General features: G+C 42.5%; 1 pseudogene; it reads left to right on the top strand.

Annotated features, from left to right (window-relative positions):
• The first annotated feature begins 4,625 nt into the window (after positions 1–4,625).
• Positions 4,626–16,782, top strand: LOC139458281 (uncharacterized; annotated as a pseudogene).
• The last annotated feature ends 441 nt before the right edge of the window (positions 16,783–17,223 follow it).

Below are 17,223 nucleotides of genomic sequence, written 5' to 3'. Positions count from 1 at the left end.
TAACACGAGAGGGATACGATGTAACACGAGTGTAACACTAGAGGGATACGATGTATCACGAGTATAATACGAGCAGGACACGAGCAGGACACACATGGCCAAACCAACCACGATCTGTCACGATGTAACACGAGTATAACACGGGCAGGACACGATGTATCACGTGTATAACACGGGCAGGACACGATGTATCACGAGTATAACACGGGCAGGACACGATGTATCACGTGTATAACACGGGCAGGACACGATGTAACACGAGTATAACACGGGAAGGACACGATGTAACATGAATATAGCACGGGCAGGACACGATGTAACACGAGTATAACACGGGGAGGACACGCTGTAACACGAGTGTAACACGACCGGACACGATGTAACACGAGTATGACACGAACAGGACACGATGTTATACGAGTGCAACACGGGCAGGCCACGATGTAACACGAGTATAACACGAGCAGGACACGAGCAGGACACACATGGCCAAACCAACCACGATCTGTCACGATGTAACACGAGTATAACACGGGCAGGACACGATGTATCACGAGTATAACACGGGCAGGACACGATGTATCACGAGTATAACACGGGCAGGCCACGATGTAACACGAGTATAACACGAGCAGGACACGAGCAGGACACACATGGCCAAACCAACCACGATCTGTCACGATGTAACACGAGTATAACACGGGCAGGACACGATGTAACACGAGTATAACACGGGCAGGACACGATGTAACACGAGTATAACACGGGAAGGACACGATGTAACATGAATATAGCACGGGCAGGACACGATGTAACACGAGTATAACACGGGGAGGACACGCTGTAACACGAGTGTAACACGACCGGACACGATGTAACACGAGTATGACACGAACAGGACACGATGTTACACGAGTGCAACACGGGCAGGCCACGATGTAACACGAGTATAACACGAGCAGGACACGAGCAGGACACACATGGCCAAACCAACCACGATCTGTCACGATGTAACACGAGTATAACACGGGCAGGACACGATGTATCACGTGTATAACACGGGCAGGACACGATGTATCACGAGTATAACACGGGCAGGCCACGATGTAACACGAGTATAACACGAGCAGGACACGAGCAGGACACACATGGCCAAACCAACCACGATCTGTCACGATGTAACACGAGTATAACACGGGCAGGACACGATGTAACACGAGAATAACACGGGCAGGCCACGATGTAACACGAGTATAACACGAGCAGGACACGAGCAGGACACACATGGCCAAACCAACCACGATCTGTCACGATGTAACACGAGTATAACACGGGCAGGACACGATGTAACACGAGTATAACACGGGCAGGACACGATGTAACACGAGTATAACACGGGCAGGACACGATGTAACACGAGTATAACACGGGCAGGACACGATGTAACACGAGTATAACACGGGCAGGACACGATGTAACACGAGTATAACACGGGCAGGACACGATGTAACACGAGTATAACACGGGCAGGACACGATTTAACACGGGTATAACACGAGCAGGACACACATGGCCAAACCAACCGCGATATGTCTCGATGTAAAACGAGTATAACACGAGCAGGACACGAGCAGGACACACATGGCTAACCAACCACGATCTGTCACGATGTATCACGAGTACATGAAGGTCTAAGTACGAGTAAATGATGAGATAATCACGATGTGGAAAAATCTTTCACACGAGCTGAACAGCGTGCTTTATCGCAGCAAACTCTGCGAAAGTGGACGGGTAACCTGTTCTACCCGCGTTTTGTAGTCAAATCAATGGAGGCGTTACAACAGCTCCTGTTGTCAAAGTACTCAACCTCTTTGAGATCATTTATTCTTTTGTACAAATGTAGATTTGACAAGCCATTCAACTCAGCTGTGTTGTGTCATGTGCGAGGCTCTAGTTGCAATATGATGTTCCAGCCGAGTGCATCTCCGACATCATCTACACCTTCCCACTTGTTGGCCTTCAATCATACACACAAGTGAAGACTCAATACACACAAGTTAAGACTCCACACACACAAGTGAAGACTCCATACACACAAGTGAAGACTCCATACACACAAGTGAAGACTCCATACACACATGTGAAGACTCCACACACACAAGTGAAGACTCCATACACACATGTGAAGACTCCATACACACAAGTGAAAACTCTAAACACACAAGTGAAGACTCCATACACACAAGTGAAGACTCCATACACACAAGTGAAGACTCCATATACACAAGTGATGACTAAATACACACAAGTGAAGACTCCATACACACAAGTGAAGACTCCATACACACAAGTGAAGACGCCATACACACAAGTGAAGACTCCATACACACAAGTGATGACTCCATACACACAAGTGAAGACTACATACACACAAGCAAATACTCAATACACACAAGTGAAGACTCCATACACACAAGTGAAGACTCCATACACACATGTGAAAACTCCATACACACAAGTGAAGACTCGATACACACAAGTGAAGACTCCATACACACAAGTGAAGACTCCATACACACAAATGAAGACTCCATACACACAAGTGAAGACTCACTACACACAAGCAAATACTCAATACACACAAGTGAAGACTCCATACACACAAGTGAAGACTCCATACACACAAGTGAAGACTCCATACACACAAGTGAAAACTCCATACACACAAGTGAAGACTCGATACACACAAGTGAAGACTCCATACACACTAGTGAAGACTCAATACACACAAGTGAAGACTCCATACACACAAGTGAAGACTCCATACACACAAGTGAAGACGCCATACACACAAGTGAAGACTCCATACACACAAGTGATGACTCCATACACACAAGTGAAGACTACATACACACAAGCAAATACTCAATACACACAAGTGAAGACTCCATACACACAAGTGAAGACTCCATACACACATGTGAAAACTCCATACACACAAGTGAAGACTCGATACACACAAGTGAAGACTCCATACACACAAGTGAAGACTCCATACACACAAATGAAGACTCCATACACACAAGTGAAGACTCCATACACACAAGCAAATACTCAATACACACAAGTGAAGACTCCATACACACAAGTGAAGACTCCATACACACAAGTGAAGACTCCATACACACAAGTGAAAACTCCATACACACAAGTGAAGACTCGATACACACAAGTGAAGACTCCATACACACTAGTGAAGACTCAATACACACAAGTGAAGACTCCATACACACAAGTGAAAAATCCATACACACAAGTGAAGACTCCATACACACAAGCGAATACTCAATACACACAAGTGAAGACTCCATACACACAAGTGAAGACTCCATACACACAAGTGAAGACTCAGTACAAACAAGTGAAGACTCCATACACACAAGTGAAGACTCACTACACACAAGTGAAGACTCACTACACACAAGTGAAGACTCCATACACACAAGTGAAGACTCCATACACACAAGTGAAGACTCCATACACACAAGTGAAGACTCCATACACACAAGTGAAGACTCAATACACACAAGTGAAGACTCCATACACACAAGTGAAGACTCCATACACACAAGCGAATACTCAATACACACAAGTGAAGACTCCATACACACAAGTGAAGACTCCATACACACAAGTGAAGACTCAGTACAAACAAGTGAAGACTCCATACACACAAGTGAAGACTCACTACACACAAGTGAAGACTCACTACACACAAGTGAACACTCCATACACACAAGTGAAGACTCCATACACACAAGTGAAGACTCCATACACACAAGTGAAGACTCAATACACACAAGTGAAGACTCCATCACACAAGTGAAGACTCAATACACACAAGTGAAGACTCAATACACATAAATGAAGATTCAATACACACAAGTGAAGACTCAATTCACACAAGTGAAGACCCCATACCCACAAGTGAAGACTCCATACACACAAGTGAAGACTCCATACACACAAGTGAAGACTCCAAACACACAAATGAAGACTCCATACACACAAGTAAAGACTCCATACACACAAATGAAGACTCAATACACCGAAGTGAAGACTCAATACACACAAGTGAAGACTCCATACACACAATTGAAAACTCAATACACACAAGTAAAGACTCCATACACACAACTTAATACTCAATACACACAAATGAATACTCCATACACACAAATGAAGACTCTATACACACAAGTGAAGACTCCATACACACAAGTGAAGACGCCATACACACAAGTGAAGACTCAATACACACAAGTGAAGACTGTCTGGACTCACAATACATTCCCCGAGTTATTTTTTGTTCTCAGTTTGAAATGTGTTTCAGAACATATTCGAATTTAAGAAACCATTATCATAAAGAACAGACAGTCTTTTATAAGATTTATATGAGACGCATCCTAGACATAACACAACAGACATTGATAGCTAACTTACCTGACGACATCGTTAACGGTCTAATAATTTCCCCAAAATGCAGGGCCTGAGAAGAAACTTTCAAAAGATTACGATTCAACCAGAACTGCATAGTTTTATATTAAAAATGTGCACACCATGAAACATGGGAGCATATGCGCTCTTGCTGTTAACCAATGACATGACGTCGCGGGGATGAGATGTACCCCTGCTGCCTCCCAATTCCCATCAGTATCCTCTACCCCAGCTACATGGCACACACGGGAATAATGGTCCTTTTCGATTCAAGGTAGGATGTCATTATATTAATAATTAAAATAGTTGTTGACCTTATATGAATCGTGCTCTCTGTTACTAATTTTATGAGTGGTTCACAGGGAAGTGTGTGTGTGTGCATGTGTTTGTTGTAAACCGTCGCACTAAGCAATATTCAAGCTACATGATCATGGCAGTCTGTAAATAATCGAGCCTGGACCAGACAATCTGGTACGGGGTAAGTTCCTTAGCCTTGACCACCCGGGTTTGTTACCCATGAAGAGTTCGATTAACTGTTTGATTAAGTGGGTTACGATGACACGCAATGAGCCATCAAGTCGTCTCGTACAAAGGTTGGATCTGTTCTAACCCGGTATCCCCCGGGGTGCTTCCTTCTATCACCCAGGGTGCTTCCTTCTATCCCCAGGGTGAGCCCATTGCTGGTTCTGATTGTCGGGTTTCATCTTGGAGTGCTTGGCTTGTATCTCACGTTCAGATCATCGTCGCAGAATGCCATTGCCCAGATCATAGGTGAGTGAAGCCTTATTGAGATTTATATGATACGTGTTTCAGACACTCTATTTTATCCATGCAGAGTTGCCTACCTTAGCTGACAGGATCCGTTGTAAATTAAACGCGTGACTACGATAATGTGTATGTTGGCGCCATACTGTGATCATGGATAAACATATGCACCCTGCAGCAGTTTGAGCTTTCCTCCTACATTAAGCTGGCATCCCGTTATATAAGTGAAATAGCATACAAGACGGTTTTAAACCAAACTCACTCAATCACTCATTCACATATTCCTTCCGGTTTATATGCTTACTTTGTTGGCGATTTTAAAATTAGGGTTGGCTGATAACTCGAATCATATCTGAAACCACGTGGAATTACGTACAAGTCAGAGTGGGTAATGTCATTTAACGCCAAAATCAACAAAATCCCAGTCATATAACGGTGGCCTGATCCATTAACCAGTGGCTGAAAGAGTGAGCAACTACCCGCGTCCTTCAGGGACAGAAAGACCAAAGTAACGCGTGACATAATTATTACGCAATAATACTTGAATCCCTCTCCGGGATATGACACCAGAGCTGTAACTGTCAGTAAAGAGTTATGCGTCATAGCTTGATGTTGTAAGTCCCATTACTAAGCAGCGCTTGGAGCGGAAGGTTGATGTCTACCTTTAAAGTGGAGTGTGACTCAACACTCTGTGTCTCTGTTTCTTTGATTGGTCGGGATTGTCTTCATGTTGGCCTCACTGGTAGCTGGAGACATATACAGATCTGAGCCCCTGCGCTCTCACAAATGGAGTACCATGCTCCAACAATACGTCAGCTTCAAGAAGCTCCTCATCCAACATTACCATCTCAAGAGAAAGATTCTGGCTCCTATGCAGGACGTGAAGACCACACAGGATGACCTCCTGCGAGACATTCTCAAACAAAGAGCAGAGGTGGCGTATGGTAAAGATTTCAAATTCAATGCCATAAAGACAGTAGAAGAATTCCTCGCTACGCACCCAATAACCACCTACACACACTATGAGTCTTACGTGTCTCGTGTTATTGAAGGGGAGCGTGATGTCATGTTTCCGGGAGCTCCTCAATACATCGTCCTTTCGTCTGGAACAACCTCAGGAAAGATTAAGAGACATCCAAAGGACCTGAAGTTCTTCGGTAAGGTCAGTTGGATGTATTTCGCCTATCTCCGCACCACACTGTTCCGGTTTCGACACATGTCAAAGTTACAGTTGTGGCATGACATTCGTGTTAAACCGCCCATCACCAAGTCAGATCTAGGAGTTCCCATGGGAGCCGGAAGTTGATCGGCATATTTTATATGTCCATTCTCTGCGTCTCCAACGGAAGTGTACACCATGGGAAACGAGGAGAAGGTCATGTACCTTCATTCCTTATTTGGCCTAAAGGAAAAGAATGTGACACTCTTCAGTTCTATCTCAACCCCGCTTGCTTTAATCTTCTTTAAAACAATTCAGAAGTACTGGAAACAATTGTGTGATGATATAGAATCTGGAACAATAAACGAAGCTATTCAACTTGACCCTGGCGTGAAACAGAAATTGCAGACGTCCTTGACCTCAAATCCGGAAAGAGCCGATGAGCTTCGGAACATATTCCGTAAAGGAACTTCTAACTTCTGTCCACGTGTGTGGCCGAACTTTGCAGCCCTCCACGCTCCAGGAACTGGCTGTTACTCGTTTGCAGTAAGTATATTATTAGAATATGTTCGGTACTGCGGCACCACCTCAACTCTAATCTGTTTACTATCAATTTGTCACTGTCATTCTCCAATGTCTACACCCTCAGCATCGGACCAAAAACTGCCAGGCAAAAGAATGTATGCAATTGAAAACAGTCGCCGAAAATGCGACACCCATGTACCTTGTGATACCCGTATCAAATACATCACCACTAAATAACCAATGCTTGTGTTTGTTTCATTATTAGCCAGCAGACCTGTGCAGATCCGGGCTAGAAAAGGTCTTCGCTAACCCATTCTTGTCTTAAAAGTGACCTAATGGTCCTAAGGGTCGCTGACTTGGTTCATGCATGTCATCTTACCCAATTTCGTTGATCGATGCTCACAATGTCAATCATTGGATTGTTTACAGACTGCCATCATATAGCTGGAATAATGCTGAGTGCGACATAAAAACAACAAAGTAACAAATAAAAGCTGAAATAAGTATACAGTGGAATATGTAGAAAATACGTAGGATATTTATTAAAATGATATTGATGTTTGTTATATTGTTGGTCGTCAGGTTATGGGTTAAAATGGTATGGCCACATGTGGGGAATCAAACCCGGCTTTAGGGCGTGTTGGGTGAAACGTAGACTGCAGGGCACCCCCACCCCAAAAGACTGTCATTGTACAATAAATAGACTTACTTAAGATGTGTCTTACAGTAGATCGCTTTGTGCAAGATCATCCTGACAAATGAAATCTTATACACCATGTGAGGCTTCATAAGTCATTCAGGACTCAATGTCGCACCACGTTGCAGTTTTCAAGAGAAGGCATACCACTCAGGACACAATTAAAGCCACAGGGAAACCACCATCCAGCCACGAGCTAGAACAATCAGGAGCAGTGTACCAAATTCCTTGCAGTTGTGGTCAAGCTTACATAGGAGAAAAAATAATCCCTCAAAACCCGAATAAAAGAACATCAAAGCTCAGTCTCCAAAGATGACTCTAAATCAGCTCTATCAGACCACATCCGTGACAACACAAGCCACAGTATCTAGTGGGAGAGAGTCACAGCCCTCACCACCAGTCTCAAAGACTTCAAAATCTGGAAACTACAAGAAGCCATCAACTTGATGCCCAAGAGATTTTACAGTTTATTAGAGTTCGGGGTGGAATTTGATTCATAATTTAATGGTGGTCATCAAACCCTTTTCCTCATCACTGCTCAATCTATAAAGAGGCATTCTTACATTATAGTGCTTTTCTTTGCCTTAAATCATTTTCTACTCACAAATCCAACTGGAAATTATAGCTCTGTGACGAGTTCTGGTCACATTTTACTTTAGGTCTTTCAGACTTACAGTTTCTCTCGATGCCTTCCTTTAATCATCATTATTTTCATCAAACCACGATCCCTGGTATCATGAGTACTTATTTTTGTGGGTACCTTTATTTGTCTTTCATTCTATCTTTACAGACTGAGCTTCTGAAGAAGAACTTCCTAGGTGGGGTGCCGGCATCCTCCGGCGTCCATATCTCGTCTGAGAGTCTGTACGGTCTGAACCTGCACGTGGAGGATCAGACAAAGACTGAATACACAATCCTGCCGTGTCTGAACTTCTATGAGTTCATACCTAAAGACTGCATAGACAGGGAGGATCCGACGACCGTTCTGGCTCATGAGGTAATCTCATGTTTGATGTTGTGAGCAAGAAGGGCGAGTGACTGTGTCTTTGTTTCTCTGTTTGATTGAGTATGATAGTCAACAATATTACATGTAACGAATGTAGTAGGTGAGTTAATATCTAAGGCCCCATGTGCTGTATTTCCGATATATTGTGTCTATAAGAAGTTATACATTAATTATAAATATATGTGGATTATATAAAAATCTGTCAACAAAGAACAGTAAAATAATTCTAAAATCACAGATTTTTTTTAAACTAGCATGTAACAATAATAAATAGTCACTATACATACATACATGATAAAAAAGAGCTTGAGATCGCCAGCAATTAAAGCTAAGCCACCATACACATCAAGGATAAACTGGTCATCCTTGACCTAGGACATGCTAGTTTGGCTCGAAATAGACAGGTGACTTTGGTAGTTCGTTGCTGATGTCCAAGGTAGGTATCTGACAATGCCTCTGCACGAATTTAGTGTCTTATGCAGAGACAACAATCAGAGTATCAGCAAACTGTTGTAAACCAAACAGATTGACAGATTGCTGCCTCTTTGCACTTTCTACAAGTAGGGAACCAGCCCGCAGGCGTGTGACATCCTTCACATCTCCACAGGCACCTTTGATGCCCCTGGAGATAGCGAACGGATTAATAAGCTCTAATGGAGTTCCATCAGCAGTAGCAATGACTATTTATCGTGGCCAGGAATCTTTTATCGAAAGAGGGACTCCTCATCAGAAGAAAGTACGTCCACATGTCTGTGTTTATTTGTCTTTGATGAACAACGTGTATTGTATTGAGACATGGCGTAAGAATAGTATTCGGCACCTCTGCGGCCCACCCGCCATCAAGTGTCAACATGGATAATGCAACAAGGGTGATACACTCCAGAAAAAGAGACAAGAACAGCTATGAAAACTAAAAGAATAAAATGTAAGGTTGGTTTGACCCATAACATGATTCCCAAGAACCACAGATTTCGGAGGTCCGTCTTACTGGATTAGCCCATGAGCCACCGCCTTCAGACATAGGACTCTAGGCAAGTCATACACGATAAATTTCAATTATTAACATTCATTGATAGGAGAAATATTGAAAATAATTTAGGGATGAATGTTTTCGATGATCAGGGCATGGCGTGACCACTGGCTCCGTTGCCCTCAACCACAAGAATCCCTTCTTCCAATGATACAGGGGCACAACACAAAGCAAACGGGTTGCCCAATTTAGTAGCCTTTTACGACAAGCAATAAAATGCTTGGGACACCATTCTATCTCACCACAGAGATGACGAGTTTATACAAGATTAAATCTGGACAAGGTACGTGGTTGATGGCAAGATCAACGATCCGCGCTGTGGGAAAGGATGCACACTGGGACTACCTGATCTTCTACTTACTTTTGCATATTCGTCAGTTATCTACAGCCGGCAAATTCGAGGGGGGGGGGGGGGGGGGGGGGGGGGGGGGCAGGCCTTGGCCTTGACAACCCGTGCACAAAGATCTGAGGACAACCATTACAGGTCACACCAGAACGACATTTTATCCTACAAATTAGAGAGTTGATTACGAAATCACAAAAGTAACAGTCCAAATGTATTTTGGAATCATTCACTATCGAAAAATGATGGCACGTAAAAGTCAAGTCAAGTAATGGTGATAAGACAACGTGGCAAACCATGAAAAAAACATTTAATTTATATAACGGCTTTTTTATCGTCGTGTCATTCGAGTCGGTTGATAGGTTTGTTGTTTAACGCCGAACTCAGCAATATTCCAGCTATATGACGGCGGTCTGTAAATAATCGATTCTGGACCAGACAATTCAGTGATTGACATCATAAGCATCGATCCTCGCAATTGGGATCTATGACATGCATTAACCAAGTCGGCGTGTCTGACCACCGGATCCCGTTAGTCGTCTCTTACGACAGGCATAGTCGCGTTTTACGGCAAGCATGATTTGCTGAAGACCTATTCTACCCCGGATCTTCGCGGATCTCTTTTGAACCGGAGTCAAAACAAAGTCTTGGATATTTGACACTGGGTAGCTGAGGATGTTTTGACTGTGGCATTAAACAAACTTTTACTCAACTGTGTCTTTCGGATATGGCTCCTGAGTGTCTGTAATTTGTACATCTATATTCACCCTCTATTTACATGTATTTGTACCCCATATATTCACGCCAATATTCACCCATCAGTTCACACCTATATTCACCCTTATATCCATCACTCTATTCATGCCTATAATTAGGCCTACATTAACCTCCTATGGCCTACATTAACTTACTATGTATTCACCCCTCTATTCACCTCAATTTACCCCCTAAACTTACCCCTAAATACCAGCCCTATCTTCTCCACGTTTTATTCATTCCCTATAATAGTATTTGTTCTCTATTCATCCCCATATTCACCCCCATATTCACCCCTTTATCTTCCCTGTATATTTACCCCCTATACCTTCCCCTATCATAACCCATGATTATCCTTATATTTACCCCCTGTAATACCCTATATTCATCCATATGTTTACCCCCGTATATTTACCTCTTATATCTAGTCCTTATAATACACTATGTATATTTAGCCCCATATATGTGCCTCCTATATCTAGCCCCTATAATACCCTATGTATATTTACCCCCTTATATTTTCCCGCTTTATCTAGCCCCTACAATACCCTATATATATTTACCCCCGTATATTTCCCTGCTATATCTAGCCCCTACAATACCCTATGCATATTTACCCCCGTATATTAACCCGCAATATCTAGCCCCTTCAATACCCTATGTATATTTACCCCCGTATATTTACCTCTATATCTAGCCCCTATAATACCCTTTGTATATTTACCCCCGTATATTTACCTCCTATATCTAGCCCCTATAATACCCTATGTATATTTACCCCCTTATATTTTCCCGCTTTATCTAGCCCCTACAATACCCTATATATATTTACCCCCGTATATTTTCCTGCTATATCTAGCCCCTACAATACCCTATGCATATTTACCCCCGTATATTAACCCGCAATATCTAGCCCCTTCAATACCCTATGTATATTTACCCCCGTATATTTACCTCTATATCTAGCCCCTATAATACCCTTTGTATATTTACCCCCGTATATTTACCTCCTATATCTAGCCCCTATAATACCCTATGTATATTTACCTCAGTATATTTACCTCCTATATCTAGCCACTATAATACCCTATGTATATTTACCCCCGTATATTTACCTGCTATATCTAGCCCCTACAATACCCTATGTATATTTACCCCCGTATATTTACCCGCGAGATCTAGGCCCTATAATACCCTATGTATATTTACCCCCGTATATTTACCCGCTATATCTAGCCCATACAATACCCTATGTTCTCCTTCTGTAGGTGGAGGTTGGTGGGGAGTACGAGATGGTGGTGACGACATGGATGGGGCTGTACAGATACAGGACCGGGGATGTCGTGCGAGTCAGCAGCTTCACTGGGACGACTCCCAACTACATCTTCTCCCAGAGGTACATGAATGCCAGACCACTGTCACAAGGGTGTTTGTGTTTATTTATTGACCAGTTAAGCACACTCACTGAAAGCATTGCAATATTTGATAACCAATTGTATTATCTCTCTGCAGTCGACTTCAGCTTAAGTGGTATACATCTCAGGGAGATCAGTATGCAGTCAATCCTTTTTAGCAGATATTTCTTGTGAATATAGAAAAGGTTTTATCTAAGACATTCAAGATGTTCAGGTGTACCTTTTTGAATAAAAAGTATACAAAACTCTCCTTAAACTCGGAGAATGTCATTTAAAAAAGCACTGCATATTGAACAGTTGTCATATGAAAGTATGCCACTGAATGTGATAAGTATTAACATTTTAGTCAATTTCTGAATCCCCAGGTTTTATTAGACAATGCATCAAGCGTGTCCCTATGTTCAAATGTTTGATTACCTTTGAGAAACTAGCTCTGTATAATATACATAGGTTTGTGTGTGCCTTTCAGGTACAAGAAACTCGGTCTTTGCATTTTACCATTTTAACTTGCCATTGGCACTGGATTACAAGGAACCCTGTAAATTATCCCCACAGATCGTCTGACTATCTGGGCAACTACCCAGAGTCCCTGTTCTCGGAGGCCGTCCACGACGCTGCCAGAACGTGGACGTCAGGAACATCATTATACAGCTACATGGCGTGTGAGAGTGACCACGTAGACGCAATCACAGGTATAACGTTCCTAAACTAGAATCACAGCATGTCAGCTTGATGTAGGAGGAAAGCCTATAGTGATGTAATTAAACCCATTCGTACGGGTATAGTGCTCGCAGATGTCGAACATTATCAGGACGATCGAAGATTCGATCCCACCATCTCAGGGACAAAACTCCCCCACGACTAATTCAGTCCGTGTAAACACCCTCTTTTGGTAAACGTCAAATTAATTCGAATAGGTTTGAGTGCACTTTTATACTTTTTGCACTGTTTGCGTTCAACAGGATGAAATACAGCAGGCCAGAACCTTTAAATTTCGTTTGCTTACACTGCAATTCCATGCAGTTGATTAATACTGACACATTTATTGAACACAGCATTTGATACCCTGACATTTCATTTGGAACCGCAATAAGCAGATAAGCAGGAAGTGTCAAACGTTGAATTTCCACTCATGTAAAACACAATGCCTCCTGCAAATCTGAAACGATTAATTCAGTTTTACCAACCTTGTTTATATACAGGTGATGTGTCCCCCTCACAGTGCTACTATATATTTCTGGAGCTTGAAGATGATACGATCTTATCAGATGAAGACAAGGAAAAGGTACGCCCTTGCTTTAGTGAGTGAGAGAGTGTATTAGGTTTGTCGAAGCTTCAAGTTACCTTTAAGCAATGTTTCAGCTGCTGGACGTCAGAGCACACAGTCATCCTTTACACCTTGCTTGTTTCCCATGAGGTTTCCATGACAGAACACGTCCCAAGTTTCTCATGCTTCTTTACCATTAGGGATTTCCATGACAGAATAGGTCCCCAGTACTCCATGTTAATTTCCCAAAAGTATTTCCGTGATAGAATATATAGGTCCCCAGTACGTGATGTTTCTTTCCCAGGATGTCTTCCATCAAAGAATAGGTCCCCAGTACCCCATGTTTCTTTCCCAGGATGTATTCCATCACAGAATAGGTCCCCAGTACTCCATGTTTCTTTCCCAAGATGTATTCCATCACAGAATAGGTCCCCAGTACTCTATGTTTCTTTCCCAGGATGTCTTCCATCACAGAATAGGTCCCCAAAACTCTATGTTTCTTTCCCAGGATGTATTCCATCACAGAATAGGTCCCCAGTACTCTATGTTTCTTTCCCAGGAGGGTTTCCATGACAGAATATATAGGTCCCCAGTATTACATGTTTATTTCCCAGGAGGGTTTCCATGACAGAATATATAGGTCCCCAGTACTCAATGTTTATTACCCAGGAGGGTTTCCATCACAGAATATATAGGTCCACAGTATTACATGTTTATTTCCCAGGAGAATTTCAATGACAGCATATATAGGTCCCCAGTACTCCATGTTTATTACCCAGGAGGGTTTCCATGACGGAATATATAGGTCGCCAGTATTCCATGTTTCTTTCCCAGGAGGGTTTCCATGATAGAATATACAGGTCCCCAGTACTCCATGTTTATTTCCCAGGAGGGTTTCCATGATAGAATATACAGGTCCCCAGTACTCCATGTTTATTACCAAGGAGGGTTTTCCATCACAGAATAAATAGGTCCACAGTATTACATGTTTATGTCCCAGGAGGGTTTCCATGACAGAATATATAGGTCGCCAGAATTCCATGTTTATTTCCCAGGAGGGTTTCCATGATAGAATATACAGGTCCCCAGTACTCCATGTTTATTACCAAGGAGGGTTTTCCATCACAGAATAAATAGGTCCACAGTATTACATGTTTATGTCCCAGGAGGGTTTCCATGACATAATATATAGGTCGCCAGAATTCCATGTTTCTTTCCCAGGAGGGTTTCCAGGACAATATATATAGGTCCCAGTACTCCATGTTTATTTCCCAGGAGGGTTTCCATTGACAGAATATACAGGTCCCCAGTACTCCATGTTTATTTCCGAGGAGGTATTTCCATGACAGACAAACCAAACGTTACGATGTACGATGCGTATTCATTTCACCGAGCCTCAACAACTGTTTCAATGTAGTCTTCTATGCTACGAACAGACAGTGTTTTACTGTATATGTAATATATGCTGTCAAATATGGTACTTGTTGTTTCCCTGCCTCGGCGTGTGTCCGAATAGGATACTCAAGTTAAACTGCGGCATGGTATCTGAGTGGACTAGGAGTATATGTAACTGGCATAATTCCGGACTAGTTCAAGCGGCCACACGCACGCACGCACGCACACACACACACACAAACCTGCAAAGTAAGTGCAATAATCTTAAACACGACGTTAAACCCCGTTTCACTTCTACCCCTTTGTCTGACATTGTCTGCTCTTCAGCGTCCTTGCGCAAATGAGTGGGTCAGAGACTGGGTTGCTGAAGAAAATATGGCAAAATGGGCATTTTTGAACGTTCATTGATCAGAACACCATTTCATATTATTTAATGGCGCCATTAAAAAGAGCACTCTTGGATTCTTCTACAGAAGAAAGATGACAGTGTGCGCTCATCACTATGTTAAATATATTTTTGTCTTTAAAATCATGTTGTTTTCAGATCATTGGTATGCTACGATCCCGTTTTGAAGATTACTGCGGTAACCAGGTAACGGGGACGATTGCCGCCCCTGTCATCGTGCAGGTCAAGTCTGGGACACTTCACGTGATCAAGCAGGTCAACTTTGACCTGAACCCTCAAGCTTCTTTACAGCAGTACAAGTACCCGAAGTTAACGAAGACGCGAGAATTTATACGAATCTTGTTGGCAAGCAGGTTGTGAATCTAAAACTGTGCCAAGGTTCCTACTTGCAATAATGGACAACCCAGTGACACTTCATATAGTTGTCGTCCATCAAGAAACCACATTCTGTGACCCTTCATGAGAAGTAGTTTGTCAACGTAAAACAGGTTTAAAGTGCTTGTTTAGTTGAGGCATTTATAGAGATTTTATTACTGCTTCCAACTGCTGCTGTTTTCGCACACAGTGTTTATGAAGATTGTGTATTATTTACCAGCTTGGAGGATACTTGTAAGACAGCTCAGCCGTTTAAATTAATCTTTGAGTTGTATTCTAATGCTGTTGGTTATTTTAAGACTGCTTCAAGCTAACCCTCACTCATCTTCCCGAGGCAAGAGAGTTAACTGACTTTAAAAGTCCAGTTTCCACCCTTGCCGAACTAGGCTGGAATTACTGGGCTCGATCGTAGTGCTACCAGTGGCTATTACCAGTTATGTCCCTTCTAAGCCTCTCCTATGGACCAATCAGATTCCACCTCTCGTATCACTTGCTTTTGCTTCACACAAAATGGGGGCGCCCAGTAAGTAATCTTGCGCAATAATCAAGAATGGTATTGTGGTAAAACGGGTCTTACATTGCGAAATGCATCAAATCACGTGAGCACCTTGATTAAAAACATGAAAAGAGTTTGAAAATATCTGCTGACAACGAGTTGGCGGTGCACATGCTTTGCAAATCCTGCAATCGACCGAAATCTGCACGACAGTTTACGAACCGGATTTCGATTTCGGTGCGCGATTTTGATTGGACTATGCATAGACTCGTTAGTCCAGCCAAAATGTAACTCCATAATACCAGCCTAGTTCGGCAAGGGTGGAAACTGGACTTTTATAGTCAGTTAACTCACTTGCCTCGGGAAGATGATCCTCACTTTACATGTATGTTTTGTATATACTCTTTGAAAAGAGTTGGTGATATTCGGATATTTCCAAAATTGTATGAGATATTAGTTTCTAGTGATAATAATGAATGAATCGGGAACACATTACAACCGCAATTGAAGAATCACAACAGATGTTATGACCGCATGAAGGACGATAGGGGTTATAACTTATGCTCCGGGTTTGGTATTTTCACAGTTTTACAAATATCACGTCATTATTTCTTGGTTCTAAAAGTGTATGATATCGAAATAAAATAAAATCTGGCCAACATTTTCCAAGCATTTCATTTGAGAAATGACATTTGTAATACTACCGACACGTCTATCCATTTTGCCGTCACAGAACGGAGACGAGGATTTGAATGACGACATAAACTGCTTTACTAATCAGCAGTGAGTGAGGTGAAATGGGGTTTAACGTCGCGTCCAAGATTATTGCACTTATATAGCGACGTACATGTACGTGTGTTTGTTTGTGTGGCTGCTTGTACTAGTCCGGACTGATGCCGATGCTAGCTCACTGAGATACCATGCCGCAATTTATCATGAATACCCCACTCAGAAACAGTATACTGACTCCGAGCAGACCAGACCTTGTTTTAGTCTCTTAATGCCGAGCGCCAGGCAGGATAACAACAAGTACCATCTTTTAACGGGGCGTTCGGGTAGCCTAGTGGTTAAAGCGTTCGCTCGTCACGCCG

Source organism: Haliotis cracherodii, unplaced genomic scaffold (assembly GCF_022045235.1).
Source record: "Haliotis cracherodii isolate W230 unplaced genomic scaffold, xgHalCrac1.p SCAF_12, whole genome shotgun sequence".
NCBI lineage: Eukaryota > Metazoa > Mollusca > Gastropoda > Lepetellida > Haliotidae > Haliotis > Haliotis cracherodii.
This window is presented reverse-complemented; position numbering and strand designations above follow the sequence as displayed.